This window comes from Ornithorhynchus anatinus, chromosome 18, assembly GCF_004115215.2.
Source record: "Ornithorhynchus anatinus isolate Pmale09 chromosome 18, mOrnAna1.pri.v4, whole genome shotgun sequence".
NCBI lineage: Eukaryota > Metazoa > Chordata > Mammalia > Monotremata > Ornithorhynchidae > Ornithorhynchus > Ornithorhynchus anatinus.
Window position 1 is genome coordinate 10,188,376 of NC_041745.1, and position 22,487 is coordinate 10,210,862.

Sequence of the window (22,487 nt, forward strand, 5' to 3'; positions counted from 1 at the left end):
ACAGGGGAATCAGGTTGTCCCATGTGGGGCTCACAGTGTTAATCCCCATTTTACAGATGAGGTAACTGAGGCACAGAGAAGTGAAGTGACTTGCCCAAGGTCACACAGCAGACAAGTGTCAGAGCTGGGATTCAAACTCATGACCTCTGACTCCAAAGGCCATGCTCTTTCCACTGAGCCACGCTGCTTCTCTAGTAGACCAGCGGGAACCACTTTCTTCTAATCAAACAAGGATGATTCCAAAATGTAAACTAAAAATATAGATACAAGTGGACTCAAAATATAAAAACATGCTAGCCCTCCTTTTATTCTTGCTTTATATTATCAATATAACTTTTCTTCCTTTCAACTGAAAGGTGATAAAGCCCTTTTATGCTAGGTTTCCTTTCAGTTTTGAAAACACAGGACCCTAGCTGTAATCCAGATCTGTTGATGAAGAGGGTGACTCCTATCAGAAAGTGGCTTGGCCTAGTGATAGACCTGGGGCCTGGGCGTCAGAGGACTTGGGTTCTAATCCCGGTTCTGCCTCTTGTCTGCTGTATGGCTTGGGCAAGTCACTTCACTTCCCTGTGCCTCAGCTCTTCTGTGAGCCCCAAGTGGGACATAGACTGTGTCCAACCTAATCACCTTATATCGACCCCAGCGCTTAGTACAATGCTTGATGCATGGTAAGCACTTAACAAATACCATTTAAAAAGGAAAAGAAAACCCAACATGGATGAGCCTTGGTTCTGAGATTTCAGGATCGAGAGCCTGCTTGGTGGAATTATATTGTACTTTCTCAAACGCTTAGTACAGTGCTCTTGCAAACAGTAAGAGCTCAATACATGTGCCTTGCCCCTCCCAGTCTCTCATCCCTGCCAATATTGTTCTCTCTGGGACATGAAGCGCAGCAAAGCGATAGGCAGGCAGGGATGCAGCACGGTGTAAAGTCTTTACCCATGTTAGCCAGATACAGGCAGAACCAGGACTATAATCCAGGTCTCCTGATTTCCAGAGCAGTCAATCAGTGGTATTTTTTCAGCACTTACTGTCTGAAGAAAACCATACTAAGTGCTTGAAAGAGTACAATTCAATAAAGCTGATGGACATAATTCCTGCCCTCAAGAGCTTTTAGTCTGGTGGGATAGACATTTTTTTTTTTAATATTAATGCCTTTCTCCATTGTGGGCAGAAATGTGTCTGTTTGCACTCTGCACACAGTAAGCGCTCAATAAATACAATCAACTGACTGACTGACTGACATTACAGTATGTTTCAGATAGGAGAAGTGCCAAATGTGAAGAGATAGACATAAGTACCGTGGAGCAGGGGTAGGGTGAAAATCAGAGTGCTTAAGGATGACAGTGGGGTGGGGAGAGAAAGTGTTTAAAGGGTACAGACCCAAGTGCACAGCAGGGACAGAAGGAAGAGAGACTAGTTGGGGAAATGAGTGGTTAGTCAGGAAAGGCCTCTTGAAGGAGGTGTGATTTTTAGTGGGGCTTTGAGGATGGGGGAGAGTGGTAGTCTGTCAGCTTTGAAGGTAGAGGGAGTTCCAGGCCAGAGGGAGAACATGACCAAAGGGCCATTGTTGAGACAGATGAGATCAAGGTACAGTTGGCATCGGAGGAGCAAAGTGTGGGGGTTGGGTTGTAGTAGGAAATCACATGCCAACTCTTTTTATTGTACTCTCCCAAGCTCTCAGTACAGTGCTCTGCACAAAGTAAGTGCTCAATAAATACCATTGATCGATTGAAATCAGCGAGGAAAGGTAGGAGGGGGGTGAGCAGATTGAGTGCCTTAAAGTCAATGGTAAGGAGTTTCTGTTTGACCTGGAAGTGGATGGGCAGCCATTGGAGTTTTTTGAAGAGTGAGGAGGTATGGGCTGAACGTTTCTTCAGAAAAACAATTCGGGCAGCAAAGCACTTGGGAGAGTATAATATAACAGAGCTGGCAATCCACGTTCCCTGCCCACAAGGAGCTTACAGCGCCAACCTGCTCACTACCTTGAATCTCATCTGTCTTGTCGACGACCGTCTGGTTGTGTTCTCCCTCTTACCTGGAACTCTCTCTCTCTTCATTTCTGACAGACCAACACTTTCCTCATCATCAAAGTCCTACTAAAGTTCGGACCAAAGAAGGGAGAAATCGGAGTCAGTGCTCATTCCACAGTCTTCAGAGCCAGGCTGCTTCTGATTTATTCACCTTCAGCTCCTAAAGAAAGCCAGAACTTGTGTCACCCCGACTAAAGAGAAAATTTATCTCTCTGCAACTACCGACGGACCTTTCTGGGAAAATGAAGCAAGGTACTGAAATAAGGACGATCTTGAATACTGAATACAGGGTGTCTGGCAACTCTTCCATGTGATTACAAAAGCACTGTTTTGGATGGGGGGGGGTTGTATTTTTTTTTTAACTTTACTGGATTTCATCTTCCTTTTTCCATCCCCCCAGTGCATGGTTTGCATGGTTTGCCTTCTATAACGGCATGTCTCTCCTCTTCTTTTATTGCAATATTCTACAGGCCATTACAGTGTTGGGAGGGAAGAGTGAAAAGATCCTTTTCTCCGTAGTTGAGACAACCCCCAACTCCTTTAGGGCAAGCTCTGTGTTTTCAGTGGGCAGACCTTAAGTAGAGGCAGCAAATCAAGGACAAGAAAGAGCCACCATTGGCATTCATTCATTCATTCAGTGGAACTTATTGACTGCCTACTTTGTGCAAAGCACTGAACTGAGTGCTGGGGAAAAAGAAAATGTGTCTTAATTTTACATGGTAAGAGGTTCCTTTTAATTGTATAATGGCCGGTGGGGCCCTTTTTCTAATATTATTATAATATTTGTTAAGCGCTTACTACGTATATAGCACTGTTCTAAGCACTAGGGTAAATACAAATTAATCCAGTCAGACACAGATCCTGTCCGACGCGGGGCTCACGGTCTAAGTAGGAGGGAGAACAGGCATTGAATCCCCATTTTATAGATGTGGCAACTGAGACCCAGAGAAGATAAGCGAGTTGCCCAGGGTCACACAGAAGATTAATGGTGGAACTGGAATTAGAACTCAGGTCTTCTGACAAGGCCTGTATCACCATTGAAATTTGGAAGCCCACCATAGATGGCGCTGGAGAGTCAAATTTAGTTTGAATGTTCTAACTCCACTCCTTAAGTTCATAAAACATGGACTTATTTTATATAAAGGCCTCCAGATAGGTTTGAAACCCAAACAGAAGACCAAATGTGAACCGTTGGCTGGGAAACAGTGTGGCCTTGAGAAAAGAGCACAGGCCTGGGAGTCAATGGACTTGGATTCTAATCCCGGCTCTACCGCTTGCCTTCTGCAGTATCTTGGGCAAGTCACTTAACTTCTCTGTACCTCAGTTTCCTCATCTGTAAAGTGGGGAATTCAATACCTGTTCTCCCTCCTACTTAGACTGGGAGCCCAGTGTAGAACAGGGACTGTGCCTGATTATCTTGCTTCTACCCTGGCAGTAAGTTCAGTGCTTGGCATGTAGTAAACGTTTAACAAATACCAAAGTTATTACTGTTATTTTTAGTACAGAAAAGCAAAGTGACCTAGTATCAAATCCCTAACTCCACCTCTCTTTTGAAGGTTATAAAGGTCATCCCCATAGCAAAATTAGAAAGTTAGAAAGCAGGTTCACTTGCTCACTGAATTTTTGTCCTGAGACAGATGCCCAATAAATTTAGTGTTGACCACCACATCCACTTTTGATTGATTTAAAAAAACCCCTACAATTCCTTTAGAGACCATTTATATTGTCTGTTGCTTCAAGAGAAATATTTGCTTGGGGCTAAGGGCCGGACCGGTGTTATTTTTACACTACTCTGCTTGAACAGTTCCCTTTGCCTTTCCCTCCTTCCTTCCCTTTCCTGCCCTCTGTCCTCTGCTGACTATTTATGGAGGTCCTAAGGGAGGGTTCTGGGAAAAGAAGTTGAGACAGGTGGCTGGCTCAGGCTCCAAATAAGAATAAAATTATGCTTCTTAGTGTTTCTTAGAAGCAGAACGGCGTAGTGCATAGAGGATTGGCCTTTAGGTCATTCAACTTTCCGTACTTCCCTCTTGATTAGATTTTGCTAGGTTCTTTTGCGTTGAATTATTATAAAATGTAGGAGAAGAAAAGTGATGTAAGTTACGGAGGGTTGGACTCAGTTGCCTGGAAATCTCCCACATTCTCTGCCACCCGTGCCATGCAAGTGGAAAGCAGCGTGGCCTTGGGAAAAGAGCCCGGGTCTGAGAACCAGAGAACCTGGTTCTAATCCCAGCTCAATCAGTTGTTTCCTATGTGACCTTGGGTCTCAGTTACCTCACCTGAAAATGGGGATTGTGAGCCCCATTTGGGAAAGGGACTGTGTCTAAACCAATTTGCTTGTATCCGCCCCAGCATGTAGTATAGTGCCTGGCACATAGTAAGTGCTTCACAAATACCACCATTATTATGAGCAATATGTGTGCGTGTGTGTGTGCATGCGTGTGTGTGCATTTTTGAAGGTGACTCTACAAGCAGTGAGTTTCTCTCCTCTTGTTCAGTAGCAATGAAAAGCCCTGTGTGTGAGATGACAATCGATTCCACACTTAGTGCTCTCAAAGGTAATATCTGAGACTTGATCTTTCTGAAGCATTAGACTGCGAGCCCTATGCAGGACAGGTACTGAGTCCTATCTGATTATCTCCTATCTACCCCAGTGCCAGTCACTAAATGGCAGCTTCTTGGGTATCCCAAAGTCACCCGTCCTCCTCTCACACCCTCGTGAGGTGGTCATCATTGCTTTGATGCTGGTTACCGTGTTCTAGGACCGTGATGTCAGTGACCCTATCTTGCCACTTGATGTTAAATTTATGGCTCACTGGTAGCAATGATGATGTTGCTCAAGAAACCAGATGGGCCGTCTCCATTTGGAGTAGATCTTACCTCCATGTGGGAGGTAGGGAATCTCCCATTTTGAAGGGCTTCCATTTAGAGAGTGCAACCAAGTGGCCTCTTGACCATGAACCCTGCTTGTCAATTCCCAAAGGTTGGTCCTCTTGATTCTGTTTTCTCCTTCTTTGTCCCTCCATGAATAACTGGATCTTGTGCTACCTAGGCAACAGGATTCAGGAGCAGTTGCCAACAAAAATCTTTGGTTGTTTGCAGGGTTTCCTAGGCGTAGGCTGATACAAAATCTTGGCCTTCTGAGGACTTATTGTCAAACGAGAGCTCAGTGCTGACTTTTCCAAGCAATTCCTAATCATCGGCATATGTTCTTGTATATGTGCCATCAAAACAGAGACCCCAACATATAGCAGTGTCTGATTGACGGTCTCAGACTTACCATAGTCTTTGGAGACTAAGTCGGAAGAGTTTCCGGTAGCTTACGTTCATATCAATATCCAGACCCCTGCTGCATCCTCGAGCTGATCCTGGAGAGATTAAATTGAACAGGATCGGTCTCCTCAATGCTAATAATGACCATAATAATAATACCTTGATTTTCTGAAGCACTTTTGTTCCCCAAGCACGTTAACATCACCAATCCCATTTCTGTCCTTACAGCAACCTGGTGAAGTCAGAAAAGACAGGTATCATTCTCCCCATTTCATAGATGAGGAAATTGAGGCCTGCAGAGGTTTTGACTTGCCCAAGGTCATCAATCTGCTTGGGGCATAGACGAAACTAGGACTAGGGTCTGCCAACTCTCAGACCCCATTCTCTTTCCGTGACACCCCACGGCTCTCTCGTATCTAATCAATCAGTCAATCGCATTTATTGAGCACTTACTGTGTGCAAAGCGCTATTCTAAGCACTTGGGAGAGCACAACTGTTACATTCCTGCCCACAAGCTGCTCACAATCTAGAGGGGGAAACAGACATTAATATAAATAAACAGCTAAATAAATAAATAAATAAATAAATAAATAAATAAATAAATAACATATATCTAGCCTAGAATAACCATTTCAATATATTCAACCATTTCTCGCTGGAAGATAGTAAACCTAGAAAATAAGCCTGAATTAAATAGAAGGATTTTCTAGAAGGTTCATGGGAACACTGATGGAAGGAACTACTTCTCTAGCAAATATCCTGGCTCATGTGCACTCCTTGAAAGATATTCTAGTTTGATTTTTCACTCCCAGACTGTGGCCAGGTCTACCCTAACAAATTAGCCAAGTAATTTTGGCTGACACTACTGTTTGTCTTCAGTTATCAGATATTTTGAGTGACAAGTATATTTTCATTTCAATTATCTGATAACTGGTAAATTATCTGATCTTTAACAACGTAGAGCCTGTCAGCAAGTCTTTTTTAGAAGTATTCCTGTCATGAAGGCGAAGCATCTCTTGGTATTTCACTGATTTTCATTCTTGGTAATTAGAGAAATCTGAGTAAGATGTTTGGTTTCCTGACATTTCTATCTTTTTTTCATGGTGCTTGTTAAGCACTTACTATGTACCAAGCATGTACTAAAGTAATACCGCCATGTAAGTCTTCCCTCCGCAACTTGTGTAAATGTATTATCCTCTCCCAAGCATTTAGTACAGGGCTCTACATATAGTAAGCTCTTAATAAATACTGTTGATTGATTGATTAATTAAGCCTCAGCATCCCATCTTAGCTTCTTCCAGCTCCATAGTTCCTGGGCTAGGATTGGAGATAGAGTCAGCAGTGTTCCATGGGAGATTTCCGGGGATGGGGGAGGGGGCAGGGGCCCTGACCATTTACTAACTTCCAGAAGTGCTCAGGATGGGGGAGGTCAGGCCCCTGTGGATACATAATCTGATTAGAATGCAACTGAAGATGCAAAAAAACCCTCAAGTTAATCAGAGGAGGCACTGCGCCATGATGCCGTGATTCCTCTAGACTGTAAGGTGCTTGTGGGCAGGGAATGTGTCTGTCAACTCTGTTCCAGTGTATTCTTCCAAGCGCTTAATGCAGTGCTCTGCACACGGTAAATGTTCAATAAATATCATTGTCAGATTAGGTCATAAGGGGCCAATTGACATTTGCAAACCTTTCCCTCAAGAAGCAATTTAGTTTTCTCAGGACTGAGACACCACCCTGTTCTTTACTCTGTCGTTGGACTACAGAGCCAAAGGTGAGGGAAGAAGTCAATATTAGTGATGTCCAGAGTATCAATCATCAGGCTTTGGTGTTGACTCTAGCCCCTGAAATGATCTGGGCATTGAGCACAAAACTTCCAGTTTCTGAGATTCAGAGACAAAGCAGCAGCTGGTGAAAATGATGAAGTCACAGAACCCTTTGGAAGGGCCGGTGAAACCAGAAACCCTCAGAGCACAGAATAATCCCAGGAGGAAACGTGTTTGCCTCTCAATTTATTAGCGAGCTTGAAATATTCTGGCTGCATGATAAAACTGCTTGTGTGTCATTGGAGAAAATGGTTTCTCAACTCAAGGGTACAGCTTGAGAATTGGAAACCAGAAGGGGACTTGATACCTCTGAGAGGCATTAACTTGGAGGAATCGTGCTGGGGCAAGTTTTGACTGGGACCGCATTGATTGCTATGCCCAGATCATTTGCCAGGGAGAAAACAGGCACCCTGAGGTTTAGTTTGCTGAAACTATAGCATTTCCATTTAAACTCGGCTAGTGGATGGGCACTGACTATCGGATCCAGAGAGAAAAGTGAACAGGCACACTCCGATTTTCGGGGTGACTTTGTGGGGATTCCATGTGATAATACCTACTCGTCCCAGGATCACAGAGACATCATTGCCCCCCTAATTAGAGGCCTTGAAGGGCAGAGAGATTAAAAGTTTAAGCCAGGGTCACTCTGTGAGACTAGCTTTTCTGCCTGATTTTTCATTCCTTTCAGAGCACGGGCCTGGGAGTCAGAAGGACCTGGGTTCTACTCCTTATGCCACCTCTTGTCTGCTGGGTGACCTTGGACAAGTCACTTACCAAATCACTTGACTTCACTGAGCCCAAGCAACCTCATCTGTAAAATGGGAATTAAATAAGACTGCGAGCCCCCTGAGGCACATGGACTCTGTCCAACTTGAATAACTTGTTTCTACCCCAGTGCTTAGTACAGTGCCTTGCACATATTAAGCACTTAACAAATACCATAAAAAGTGGGCTAGTCATTAGACTTTGCTCTCTCCTCCATAAATGCCTCTCACCAGCTGTGGGCAAGGTTCCTCTTAGATGCTAAGCTCATTATGGGCAGAGAAAGTATCTGCTAATTCTGTAATATTGTCCTCTCCCAAGCATTTAGTACAGTTCTCTGCACAACATAAGCACTCAATAAATACCATTGATTGATTGGGGCCTGGAGCAAGGTTCCTGTGTGCCAAGCACTGTTCTAAGTGCTGGGGTAGCAACAAGTTAATCAAGTTGGGCACAGTTCTGGTCCCACATGAGGCTCACAGTCTAAGTAAGGAGTAGGATTGAATCCCCATTTTACAGATAAAGTATCAGACCCACAAGTAGTGAAATGAGTTGCCTGAGGTCACTCAGCAGACAGATGGCAGTGCCGGTTTTAGAGCCCAGGTCCTCCGACTCCCAGGCCCTCACTCTTTCCAATAGGCCACACTGCTTCTCTGGAGCTGTACTGAGATGCTTCCAAGGGTAAAGTACCTTCTTCACCCACCAAGGGGTGAGCAGAAGTTGTCGGGGGGCCATGTTCCTTCCTGCCGAGGCAGGCTCTGGGTTTGCACTGTGCTCTTGCCTTTGATGCACTTTGATTTAAGGTTGTTTGGGGTCTTCGTATCCAGTGACTGGGGCTATCACCCCAGAGCCAACTTGAGGGAAATGCCCTGCATCCAGCTCTCTGTCAACATACTTCTCTCTTCTTGTGTCATCACATGGCAACCCTGAGCAAGTTTGGAATGTGTGTGACTTTTGGTGCAGCTGTGTTTATATCCTGCAGCGTACACACAATGAAAGCAATGTTGTTTATGTCTTGCCCCAGCAGTTTCCTGTGGGTGCCATTTTGGGTTAGTTTTTTGGGTTATAGATGCAGGGAACCCTTGAGTTGTTCTGAGTGTTTGTTTGGGGGCTTTTTTTTTTTTTAAAGACACAGCTAGCCAGGTGGGGCCGCCTGTCCCCGAGCCCAAAGGAATTGGCACCCCTGCATGTGGTTTCCACGACCAACCGAGAAGTCGCTCTGCTCTGCCGGTCGGTCCCCAGGGAGCCCGTCGCCAAACGAGCGCTCTGCGTCACTCATTAAAGTCATTTTATGAGGTCCAGAAGGAAATGGGAAAGGGAAAAACAAGACCATTTAAAAACCAAGGTACAGAAACCCTATCTGGTGAGCCCAGACCGAGCGCGTCGCCGACTGTCTGCTTGAGGTCATGGGGGCATTCTGAGCTATCTTAGGGCACTAGGCCTGCGTTTGATTTTAGGGAAGTTACAGGGGGCCCTCAGGATAGTTCTCTCTTTTTGATGTCTCTTTTCCTGGTGCTCCCTTTCATGGGATTTCCTGTCCTCCTGAATTATTCCTCTATGTATCCTCTGTTACTCCTCTTTTTCTCAGTCCTCTGAAAGAGCTTTCCAAACTCCCTTCCCTCTACCACATGCGTGAGCATACACGTACATACACACATGTTGCCAAGAATTCCCATGTAGGGTTTGGCACTCACCTTGGCCCACACCTTCCCACCAGCCATCCTTGAGTTTTCCCCTTCCTCCCTGGGACCACGGGAGGCCACCTGTAGAGTTGGCCAGGCTCAGCTGACTCCCCTGGGAAGGGGCAAGGGGAGTGAGTTGAGAGATGGAGGCCAGGGGGGCGGAGGTGAGGGCGGAAACCTGGGTTTTCCACAATTGCTTTTGAATTCAGATTAAATTCTTTGGATTGGTCCCATGGACCTGTCATTCTAGGGAGAAAATCCCCAAGATGAAACTGGTTCCATGGAGACCTCCCTGCAAATTAAGTTTAATTTAGAAACAAGCTCTTATGGAGCCCCTTCCATCCCATTCAGTGCTTAGTATAGTGTTCATCCATTTAATCCAGTGCTCAGCCAGAGTAAGTTCATTCATTCATTCATTCAATAGTATTTATTGAGCGCTTACTATGTGCAGAGCACTGGACTAAGCGCTTGGGATGAACAAGTCGGCAACAGATAGAGACGGTCCCTGCCGTTTGACGGGCTTACAGTCTAATCGGGGGAGACGGACAGACAAGAACAATGGCAATAAACAGAGTCAAGGGGAAGAACATCTCGTAAAAACAATGGCAACTAAATAGAATCAAGGCGATGTACAATTCATTAACAAAATAAATAGGGTAACGAAAATATATATAGTCGAGCGGACGAGTACAGTGCTGTGGGGATGGGAAGGGAGAGGTGGAGGAGCAGAGGGAAAAGGGGAAAATGAGGGTTTAGCTGCGGAGAGGTAAAGGGGGGATGGCAGAGGGAGTAGAGGGAGAAGAGGAGCTCAGTCTGGGAACGCCTCTTGGAGGAGGTGAGTTTTAAGTAGGGTTTTGAAGAGGGAAAGAGAATCAGTTTGGCGGAGGTGAGGAGGGAGGGCTTTCCAGGACCGCGGGAGGACGTGACCCAGGGGTCGACGGCGGGATAGGCGAGACCGAGGGACGGTGAGGAGATGGGCGGCGGAGGAGCGGAGCGTGCGGGGTGGGCGGTAGAAAGAGAGAGAGAGAGAGAGAGGTAAGTGCTCAATAAATATCATAGATTGATCTATTGAAGCCTTGGCCCCCTCCAGGGTTGGTGTCCAACTTGGGGTGATAGGAGTGCAGTTGGCAGCTCCCAAAGCAACATTTTGGGGTGACCCCACAGCCATTTAAACCTCTCATCTCCCCACCACCTTCTTTCTCACTTCCCCTTCAAATGCACCTTTCCACACAGCTCTTCCTCATGTCTAATCCCTGCTGAAATCACATCTCCGCCAAGAGGTCTTCCCTGATTAATTTCTTATCTCTCCATTTATCATCCCCCAAATTCCATCTAGCACTTCTGTGCCAATTTAGTACTTAGCCACCCAGAGTACTTGTGTTCATAACGTATATATCCTAGTTCTTAAAATTTAACTCACATATATCCCCTTTTCCTTTTTCCTCTTATTTGTAAAGTATTTCATGGTCTATGAATCCCCGTTTTGCACATGAGGGAACTGAGGCACAGTGAAGTGAAGCGACTTACCCAAGATCACAGAGCAGACAAGTGGCAGCACCAGGATTAGAACCCAAGTCATCTGACTCCTAAACCTGTGCTCTTGCCACTAGGCCACACTGCTTCTCATGCTTGGGCAAGTCCACACTTTCTTTGGGCCTCCATTACTTCATCAGTAAAATGGGGATTCAGTTTCTGTTCTGCCTCCCCTTTGGACTATGAACCCCATGTGGACAGGGATTGTGCCTACCTTGATTGTCTTGATTCTACCCCAGCGCTTAGTACATTGCTTGGCACCCAGTAAGCACTTAACAAATACCACTATTATTATTGTTATAATTTCTGTATTTCTGTACCTGTCATGGCTCCTGGGTCCATGCTGAGGACATCCTTCTCAGAGAGTCCAAAGTGGCAGGTGGAAGGGTGCGTGGGTGCCTCCCTCACCCTATCTCTTTGTGTCTCCATACCTGAATAGTCCAGAGAAAGGGATAATAAAGGCTAGAAAATCCATCCTCAATCCCTCCCCGAGCCATCCAATCCAAAACAGCATCAGAGCACAATGAAAGGAAGGGAAGGGACTTGGCTAGTGGCAATTATTATAGGAAAGAGGAGATCAGGGATGGGAAACCTGGAAAGGCTTCAAACAACGCAGGGGGCAGAAGGACCAAAGTAGTTGGTTCTATTTCCTGCTGGCAAAGATTAGGGCATCCAGAGGGCATCAAGTGGCTGGCCAGAGCAGAATCTAAAAGCATAGGAGCTTATTCCAAACTTTCATGAACTCTGGCAATCACCGCCCCTTTTTTTCCCTCTCTACAGGACAATGGGGATACAGTTCTTGGGAGAGGGGAGAGAGAGAGAGAGAGAGAGAGAGAGAGAGAGAGGCAGAGAGAGCAAGACAGAAAGAAAATATTAGGAGGAAAGGGCTGTCACTTGGAGCAGTGTGATAGATAGCCTAGGAAGTCTTCCCAAGCTGGTGAGCCTGACCCCTCGTTAAGCTGGGGCCTCCGTCCCTAAGCTGGGGCCTCCGTCCTGAAGGCTGGAGAGAAGCCCCCTCCCCACAATTGAAGGACCTCGGCTCCTGTGACCATAACCCACTCTTGCTTGTCTCCACATTGGTACCTAGTAGTCATATATACTAATTTGTTAATTCTGGGCCAGGCACTGTTATAAACACAGGGTAGTTACAAGATAATCAGGCCAGACATGGTCCTGCCCAACATGGGGCTCACAGTCCAAGGAAGAGGCAAAACAGGCCTTGAATCCCCATTTTACAGATGAGGAAAGTGAGGGGCAGAGAAGTTAAGTGACTTGCCCCAAGGTCACATAGCAGGCAAAAGATGGATTTGGGATGAGACCTCAGATCTCTGGTCCCCAGGCTCGTGCCCTTTCCACTAGGCCAAGTGGCACTGTGGCACTCGGGCGTAGCGTCAGTGCCAGGCTGCTGTCACTGTGGCCATGAATCAGTCCTGCCTGTACAAATCCTGCTTGCACTTGGCAGTGTGTAACAATAGTAATAATTATGGTATTTGTTAAGTGCTTACTATGTGCCAGGTTTTGTACTAAGCGCTGGGGTAGGTACAAGCAAATCTGGTTGGACACAGTCCCTATCCCACATGGAGCTCACAGTCTTAATCCCCATTTCAAGGATGAGGTCACTGAGGCCCAGAGAAGTGAAGTGATTGACCCAAGATCTCACAGCAGACAAGTGGCAGAGGTGGGATTAGAACCCAGGTCCTCCTGACTCCCAGGGGCCGTGCTCTCTCCCCTAGGCCACGCTGCTTCTTTGTGTGTGCCACCCCTCCCTTCCCACTTACTTGTTGCTCTGTCTGCCCCAGCAGGAATACAGCTGGCAGGGGCGGGGCAGGGGGAGAGAGATAGAATATGAATGTATGTATGTATGTATCTATATATTTATGTAGAGGGCTGCCATCCTTAGGATTAATTTCTTCACCCCTGCCCTCAAAGCCAGACTGTGCCCTCATGTGGGCAGGGAATGCGTCTGTTTTTTGGTTATACTGTACTCCCCCAAGCGCTTAGTACAGTGCTGTACACATGGTAAGTACTCAATAAATACAGTGGACTGATGAAGCATGGTTCACCTGACCTGCCATGTGCCCCCCACCCTCCAGGATCAGCCCGCCGTGATGCCCGCTCCGAGGGCATCAAGAAAAGAAAAACACTCACACGACCACGACCACGGTTTCAGCCCCATTCCCCGCCAGCTCCATGGGAGAGATGAAGCCAAAACCCAAAGCACATGTTGTCGTCCGTTTTCCATTCCTCCCCTCCCCGCCACTGTCCCCTTCCCCTGGGGACACAGGCAGTAGGGGGTAGGGGAACTGTCTGAGCCTGCCCAAAGCTGAAAGGGTTTGACTCTGTGCCAGCCCAGCCTGGTTCCACAGGGCCCCTGAGCTAGGACCAAGCCACAGAGAGCTAGGAATGCACGCACGCATGTTCTCTGTAAAATGCTATTTAATTGAGTGACAGAGAAGCAGCTTGACCTAGTGGATAGAGCACAGGCTTGGGAGTCAGAAGGACTTGGGTTCTAACTCCAGCTCCACCACTTGTCTGCTGCGTGACCTTGGACAAATCACATACCGAGTCATTTAACTTCTCTGGGCCTCAGTTACCTCATCTGTAAAATGGAGATTGACACTGTGCCCCGAGGGGACAGGGACTGCGTCCAACCTGATTAGCTGGTATCTGCCCCAGCATTGAGTGCAGTGCATTGGTACATAGTGTTTAACAAATTCCATAGTGGCAATTTCAGTGCTGCTGATGATAATTTCATGGTGACTTAGTTGCCTGCAGAGGAGGCAGCAGTAAAGATCTGTGTCTAGGCATTTTGGCGATTTTTGCATAGTTCTGATTCTGGACCCTCTCCCTTCCTTGCCCCTGCCCTGTTCTCTGCCCCAGAGAGTTCCACCTCCACGGGGCAGGGAGGGCTCTGGGCGAGAGTGGGAGGAAAGTCCCATCTTGAGTCCTGACTCTCTCCTGCTCTCCTTCCCAGCCCGAAAGGACACCCTCCATCCCATCACAGTGAAGTTCAGCAGTGCCCCCAGAACTCAAATTTAAGGTTCTGTCTCTCTTTGGGAATTTGGGTGTGTGTGTGTGCTGGTTCCCATGTGAAAGGACGAAAGCAGTTCTACTTGCAGTAAATCTGAAAGCAAGAAGGCCGGGCTCAAGTCAGCTCCACAGAGCAGGGCGAGAAATGGTGTTCATTTTTGAGCAGAGGCCAAGTGCCTTAGCAATTGCCAATTGTTTCATGGTCAAAGAACCCAAAGACCTCAAGAATGCAAGTCTGGAAGTGGCTTTCTGATTCAAATTAGCCTGAACTAGAATCCGGGAGTTGCAATGAATTCTTCTGGGACACAATATCCTTTCAAATAATAATAAAGATAGTATTTATTAAGGTCTTAGTATGTGTCAAGTAAGCACTGGGGTAAATACAAAATAATCAGATTGATTACAGTCCCGGTCCCACTAGGGGCTCGTGAGGGAGAGAGACCAAGCATTTACTTACTTACTGACTTACCTAAGATCACACGGCAGGCAAGGGCCTAGAACCCAGGCAGCCTGACTCCCAGCCCCCTGCTCTCAGCCATAATAACACCTCTTCTCACCCTGCCCTCCAGAGTCTTCAGAGAACCAGGTGGAGCGGTGAGACTAGACAGGGTTTCTCACCTTAGGTGGCAGTGATTCCAGTGGTGTAATACCTGAGTCACCAAGGCACTTAAGAAAGCCATACCCCACTGAGGCAACTTTGCACCCACAAGATCAAAATCAGGAAGTGTCCATGAACTTTGGCAAAGCCCTGACATCCTTATTCCCAAATCTATTTTATTATTTTTAAAATTATTATTATTAATAATAACAACAACAATAATAATTCTGGCATTTGTTAAGCACTTAAAATATGCTGGGCACTGTTTGAAGCAGTGAGGTAGATGCAGAATATTCATCCGGTTGTTTACAGCCCCCGCCCCACATGGGGCTCACAATCTTAATCCATTTTACAGATGAGGTAGGCAGGGAATGTGTTATAATTCTGTTGTTTTGTCATCTCCCCAGCTATTACTACAATGCTGTGCACACAGTAAGCACTCAATAAATACCACTGGTTGGTTGATTGAAACCTGGATGCTGTTTAATAAGACTTCCTGACCAAGTATCTAAAAAGACTTTTAAGTAAGCTTTTCTTACACTGCATTTTCTCCCATCAATAATTACAGTATTTGTTAAGTGCTCACTATATGCCGAGGACTGTACTAAGGACTAGGATCGATACAAAATAATCAGAATGAACTCAGTCCCTGTCCCATCCAAGGGCTCACTGTGTAAAGGGGAAGGAGAACAGGCATTTAATCCCCATTTAACAGATGGGGAAATTGAGGCACAGAGGTGAAGTGATTTGCCCCTTACTTCGACCACAAGAATTTAAAAGACAGGAAGTAATAATAATGATGGTATTTTTAAAGTGCTTACTATGTGTTAAGCACTCTGCTAAGCAGATACAAGCTAATCAGGTTGGGCACAGTCCCTGTCCCACACAGGACTCACAGCCTTAATCCTTATTTTACAGATGAGATAACTGAGGCAAAGGCCCAAGGTCACACAGCAGACAGATGGCGGAGCTGGGAATGGAATCCAGGTCCTTTTAACTCCCAGGCCTGTGCTCTATCTACTAGGCTACACTGCTTCGCATGATTGAGCACTGCCTCCTGGGTCTGCCTAGTTGTCCCACTGGCCTGATTCTCTGCCTTCAGTAGAAAGCCTAGAGGCCTGGAGGCAACCACTGGCCACCAGATTTCAGAAGTGGCCAATCCTGAATCTTGTTGAAGAACTGCTGCGGAAACCCTTCAAGATGGAAAGAAGGACTAACGAGGAGATCCTCTGGGAGACCTACTCTAATTTGGAAACATATTTTCTTCAAAATTTAGTCCAAACCAGATGGCTTTTGAAGTAGGGAAATAAAAACATATTCAAGGAAATGCAACTGCCCTTGCAAAACTGCAGTTTGAGACTATCCAATGGGCCCCTAGTAACCACACAGGAATCTTTCCCCTGTCTCTCCATTTGCCCAGAGATGCTTCCAATTCATGGAGGAATTTTGACTTCATCTTCACTTTCTGCAACAGTTTTGCAGACTTTTGTCCAAACACCAAATCAACAAATACCCTGATGGAAAATGGGAAAATGAGGTGAAACTGTTTCAGTGGGAGAAAAAAAAATGCTGGTTTTACAGGGTTAAAATGTAGGAGTGAGGAATTGGCTAGTCTTTGGGTGAAGAAAGAATGATGTTGGTTGGTCTTAATAATGAAAGTGTCAGGAGCAGACAGTACCTGAGATGCTTTGGGGAGAAAGTGCCTTCTTGGACATGGCTTAGTAAAGCACTATGCCCGTAGTAAATGCTCAATAAATACCACTGATTGATCGATTCAGGGAGAATATGAAGGCAAGCAGGATGGCATGGTTGATAGAAACAACATTACCACCAAGGCAAGCACAGAGGCTAATTAGAAAGTGGCTAACAAAGAGTAAAGATCAATCCTCTCAGTAGTCAACTTTGGCCAAGCCTATGGGATTTTCTGGAGTCACATGAAAATCCTTTCCTGTGGGAGAGGTAGTGAGCACTCCAAATCCATTTTGGTTACTCCTAATAATAATAATTATGGTACTTGTTAAGCACTTACTGTGCCAAGCAATTTTCTAAGCACTGGGGAAGATATGTCATTCAGGTTGGACACATTCCCTGCCGCCCATGGGGCTCACACTCAAACCCCATTTTACAGATGAGGTAACTGAGGCCCAGAGAAGTTGTGACATGCCCAAGGTCACACAGCAGATATGTGGAGTCAAATGTGACTCCCAGACCTAGGCTCTATCCACTTAGCCACACTGCTCCACTTGATCGATTTGATTCCTGTGACAGGAAAATGTGGCTTTGAGAGAAAAACCTCCAGAGCGGTAAGGCCTTGTGCCATTTTTAATTGGTCTGGATTTTTTTCAGGTGACATCACTCTCCCCCAGGATACCCACCAAGGGGGTATTTTTGTCTGGGTTAAACTGATTTTGTTTCAAGACTCTCTAGAGGTCACCATATACCCTAATTTCCAACCAGCGAGCTCGAAATAACTAATTCCGCTCTGCTTTGTTTTTGTTTTGTTTCCAAGGGGGTCTCTCAACAGCTCGGAGTCCTTGCACCGCATTTTTCAGTGCTTTATGCAACCATAATCTCTACGGAATGCCTGCATAAGCAGGAAATGTGTAAGCCGGGCCTGCCCTGCCCAACACCCTGTTTTCATTAAAATCACTTTGAAAGGAAGTAAATCAGTGTGGAGGGTAGGGGGATTCACTCAGACCTTTCAGAGTTTGCCCCATCCAATTTGCTGAAGGCGTTCAACATACATGAAAGAGGCTTTCGTTTCCTTTCGCAGCCCCATTGGCTACCGAGTGATGATGCAGTGCACAGATGTTGGCTCACAAGAGAAAGGAGAATGCGCTGTTGAAAAGCAGCCGGGATGTTGGCTGATTCTCAAATACTCCTCCGGCCCCACTCCGCCAACTGAGACTCCGTAAGCCACCTCTCTCTCTCTCAGCCTCCCCCCCTCATGGCTCCCGTACCTCGGGGCTATTTGTTTAGTGATTAGTGCCTTAGAGCAGAAATGGACCAGATGAATCAGAGCTGGGGCTACTCTGGGTTTGAGAATTCCGGGTTGTGACCGTGGGCCTGTTTATGCCAGGATTTGAGAGAGGGAAGGGAAGTTAGGGCGGGGAGAGGAGGGAGCAAGGACGAGCCAGAGAGAATGCGCTGTTGAAATGCAGCCGGGGAGAGAGGGAGGGAGAAAAAAAATTATGAAATCAGGCTAGTCACATCTCTTCCGAGAGGCCTTCCCTTATTGAGCCCCCCTTTCTTCTTCTCCATCTCCCTTCTGCGTAGCCCCACAGCGTTTATGTTCATATCTGTCATCGATTTATTTCTATTAATGTCTGTCTCTCCCCGTAGACCGTAAGCTCATTGTGGAAAAGGAATGTGTCTGTTGTATTGTTAGACAGTACTCTCCCAAGCACTTAGTTCAGTGCCCTGCACTTAGTAAGCGCTCAATAAATACGATTGACTAGACAGGGAAAATTTGGGCACCCCAATGTACTCGGTTTGTCTTTTCTGCCACCATGTGGAGAAAATGATAAAAGGAAGCAGCCCACTGGGAGAGGGTTTGGGGAGAACTTTTTCCCTACACTAAAGCCATGTAAACTCCCTGAGGGGAGGGAACATCAGACTCAAATGCTTAGTATAGTAGGTCACACTCAATAGGTGCCCAATAAACACCATTAGCAAAGCCTGCTAAATATCCGTTTCCCTGAATGATGCCGTTATGCCGCCCTTCCTGAGAAGCAAAGTGGCCTAGTGGATAAAGCACGGGCCTGCAAGTCAGAAGGACCTGGGTTCTTATCCTGGCTCCGCCATCTGTCTGCTGTGTGGCCTGGGGTAAGCGCTTCACTGGGCCTCAGTTCCCTCATCTGGAAAATGGGGATTAAGACTGTGAGCCCCATTTGGGATAGGGGCTGTTTCTAACCTGATTATCTTATGTCTGCCCCAGCACTTAGAACAGTGCTTGACACATAGTAAGTGCTAACCAAATGCCATCATTATTATTATTAATATTCTGGTGTGGAAACACACATGGGTCTCCTCTGTTTTTGGTGGCTATCCACAGTTCCACGGTTCATAAGAAAGGGGATAATTCCAATCCTGAAAGCCTTGTTCTCAGGCCTTTTTCTGAGCATATATGCATCTCCAGGGCATGCATTGCCTTATTTTATAAGATGGTTGTTGTCAAATTTCCTTATTCCTTGTGGGTGGGGAATATGTCTACAAACTCTTTTGTATTGTGTTCCCCCAAGCACTTTGTTCAGTACTTACTGTGTACAGAGCCCTGTACTAGCACCATGTGCAACAGGGATTGTCCAATCTGCTTATATTATATTATTCCCAGAGTTTAGTACAGTGTTTTGCACAAAGTAAGTGCTCAACAAGTATCAATTATCATCATTAAGAAAAGGTGGTTGGTTCTTCCTTTTCCTTTTCTGGGTCTTCCCCCAGACTGACCTCCCTTTGAGTTTAAATTTGAACGATGAATCACCCTTCTGTCCTAGGTCTCTATATTGTTCGTGTACACCACCCCGCCCCTCCCCCCCCATCTCTCCCTTTCCCCAAAAAAGCCATCAGCTCTTTGAGGGCAGGGAACTTGTCTACTCTATTGTACTCTCTCAAGCTGGGTAGAGAGCTTTGCACACAATAGGTACTCAGCATATACCACTGATGGATTTGACTGGACTTTTGCTAAAATTCCAGTCTCAGCACCTCTCAAAAGCACAAACAGTTCATTTTGACAAGCCAAATTCTAATGCCCAAAAATTACTTGAACCCAGAGGCAGGTCTCACTCTGTGGTTCAAAATATAATAATGTTGGTCCCTAGCTCTTCTGCAGTGACTTCCAATTAGTTGCCATCCAAATCTTCCTCACTTTAGACACAAATTAGGAGAGAGTGGCAAATAATGCAATCTGTTTTAATACACGGTCTACCATGATGGCCAGACAGGTAAGTGGGTGCAGCTTGAGCATAGTCTTTAATATGAACAGGGTCATCCTTGGAGCTCAGGTCAGGTGGCTGAGGGTCTATCCAGATAGAGTTGCACATCCTACAGGCCAGTGAGAGGAATTTACTTCTCTCTTGGGATTTCCCATCAGAATGTTCTCCACAGTAGAATTAGTTTCTTCAAAAGTAATTCCTGTTAAGTCTCTATTCTATAACCAAGGCCATGGAAGTCAAGCCAGACGAGCTTGAAACCGATTTGTCTGTATTCCAGCTAATAGAGTTCTGCTGTGTCAGAAAGCTCAGAAGGAGAACAGATTGTACATCTTAGCCTTTTCAAGAGAAGCATCTTTCAGGTGGAATCACGTTTACAAAGGACTGAGCATAGCAAGATTTTTCAACTCCCAAATTTTGAGCACAGGAGAACCTCTAGCAGTCTACAGTATGTCAGAAATCCTGCAGATTGACACTGCTCATTCAGTACATTGCTATTTATTATACCCCTTTTGTCTGAATTTGCCTGACATTTCCTTTGGAAGATAATGTGAGTGGTTTCTGAACTCTGCTTCAGTACAGCTCCAAGTAGTATTTAAATGTTTTCTCAATGAACATGCCATATGGGTATCTTAAGAGTGAAGAACTGGGCTAACAGAGGAGAGGCAGCACAAACCTCCACCCAGAGAAATCTGGAATCATTTTACCCCCCACAAACCACAGAAACATCTGGTTAGGCAAAGCACTGACTAGGTAAATTTATGCTTCCCCACCCAAGCTAGGTTGAAATTTCACTCCAAATTTTTTTTAACCTCACTTTCCAGTATTTTAATAGTTTGAAAAACTGTCTCCCAGCCCAGTCCTTTGAGCTCTTTTTGCTCTAGTAAGGAGGAGCATCGGATCAGACTAAAACAGGACTTTAGGAATTCTTAAAAGCCAAAGATAATTAAAATGCAGGGCCTACCGGACCACAAAAAACAATGACCCCAAATAACCACTGTAGCAACTCACCCTGAAGGTGGGAGGAGAAGCTAGCTGTTCTGCTGAGGGTCATCCATGACACAGATCTTCCAATCTGTGACTTTCAGCAGCAAACTAAGGATGCATTTCAAAGAATAAGTGAGAACAGCTTCTAGTAATAGGATGAACTGTGGCCCTGTGTTTTCTTTCTGACCCAGGAATAGGGGAAGCAGTGTGGTCTAGTGGACAGAGCTCGGGCCTGGGTGTCAGAAGGACCTGGGTTCTAATCCCTGCTCCTCCACTTCTCTGCTGTGTGACCAAGGGCAAGTCACTTCACTTCTCTGTGCCTCAATCAACTCATCTGTAAAATGGGGTTTAAAACTGAGCCCATGTGGGACATGGACTGTGTACAACCTTGTATCTACCCCAGCACCTTAGTAGAGAGTAAGCACTTAAATTCCATTAAAAAAAAATCTAAGTCAGTGTTTGTCTTCCAGGAAGACTTGCTTGGATGGTTGAGGGAATGAGTTCTTTAAATGAGAGCTGGTAAAATTCAATGGAGCTGCGGGGGTTATGGTGATTGTGGCTCAGGGAGAAAACCCTGGGACATAAAGGACATTCAGGGGCAATCAATTCTGATTTTCTCTGCTGCGATCCCTGTCGCCCAGGGTAAAAAAAGAGATTGTAATAAACTCACAACACAGGATTTAGCAGATCTATACCTGGCTCAACGACGCTTATAAGCTTTCGCCTCCACCGTATCTGGAGCAAAGCATTGAGAACCTATCTCACCCAGGGAACCTGCTCTGACATTGCATTAGGAATTAAACTGCCTGGGATGGGTTTTACCTGACTGCTGTACCGAACATATCCTAAAATTGAAGTGGATGAGGCAAGGGGTGGTTTAAAATATTGGGACTTTGCTCAGAACAATACTGGGCCTGTTTCAATACAAAGAAATACAAAATATTCTTTGGTCTAGTGAAAAGGGCACCTCAGTTTTTATGTTTTGGGTTTTTTTTCAGTGTTGGGAGGAGGTGGTTGGACTTAAGCACTTACTATGCACCAGGCACTGAACGAAGCACTGGGGTCGATACAAGCTAATCAGGTTGGACACAGTCCTTGCCCCACATGGGGCTCACAGTCTTAATCCCCACTTTAAAGATGAGGCAGCTGAGGTCCAGAGAAGTGAAGTGTCTTATCCAAGTGCATAGCAGGCAAATGGGGGAGACAGGATTAGAACCCAGGTCCTCTGACTCTCGGGCATATGCTCTTTTCCACTAGGACGCACTGTTACTTCAGGCCCCCTCCCCTGCAGGTTTCCATCTCTCCTCCTGCTCCCAGCCATTGGTATTGGAATCCTCAGACTCAAGGGGGGAGCCTAGGCAACAGCATCATGAGCCATTTTAAGCCAATCAAATGCTCATCAGAGCAAAAACGATTACTTCGCTTGAGGTAACAAAGCAGGTGCAGAGTTATTCATGAAGACTGCCAGTGAAGCAGAAAAACTAGTAAGAAGGCAGACAGTGCAGCCCAGAGAGGAAAGAGTGAATTCACTGGGTCCCTTGCAGGTAGAAGAGACACAATCTTAAGTGCCCTTTTTCCTTTTTCTCTCATTGCTGGACTCAACTTCTTCTATGACCAATGTAATAGCCCCACCTTTGTTTTAATGTTACAAAAAGTATGCAAAACGTGGGCTAACTCTACAAGTAAATACTACATTTAGACATGCCTCTGTCACATACTGCCTAGTTCAGTAAAACCTCTTTTTATGACCTGACAGGATCAATTTTCAGAATTTTGTTTTATGGGAATTCCTTGAAGTCCAGATCTTTTAAAGTGTATGAAATTATCTAGTGAGCTGCTGGGTC

At 45.8% G+C, this 22,487-nt stretch overlaps 1 long non-coding RNA gene across 2 annotated transcripts in view; it reads left to right on the plus strand.

Annotated features, from left to right (window-relative positions):
• Positions 1-2,069: 2,069 nt before the first annotated feature.
• LOC114818212 overlaps positions 2,070-22,487 on the plus strand; it is a 41,882-nt gene continuing 21,464 nt past the window's right edge. For both annotated transcript variants that reach the window (XR_003766050.2, XR_003766051.2), the window contains exons 1-2: positions 2,070-2,285; positions 17,502-17,639. This is a non-coding gene — a long non-coding RNA (uncharacterized LOC114818212). The remainder of the gene's footprint in view (positions 2,286-17,501; positions 17,640-22,487) is intronic.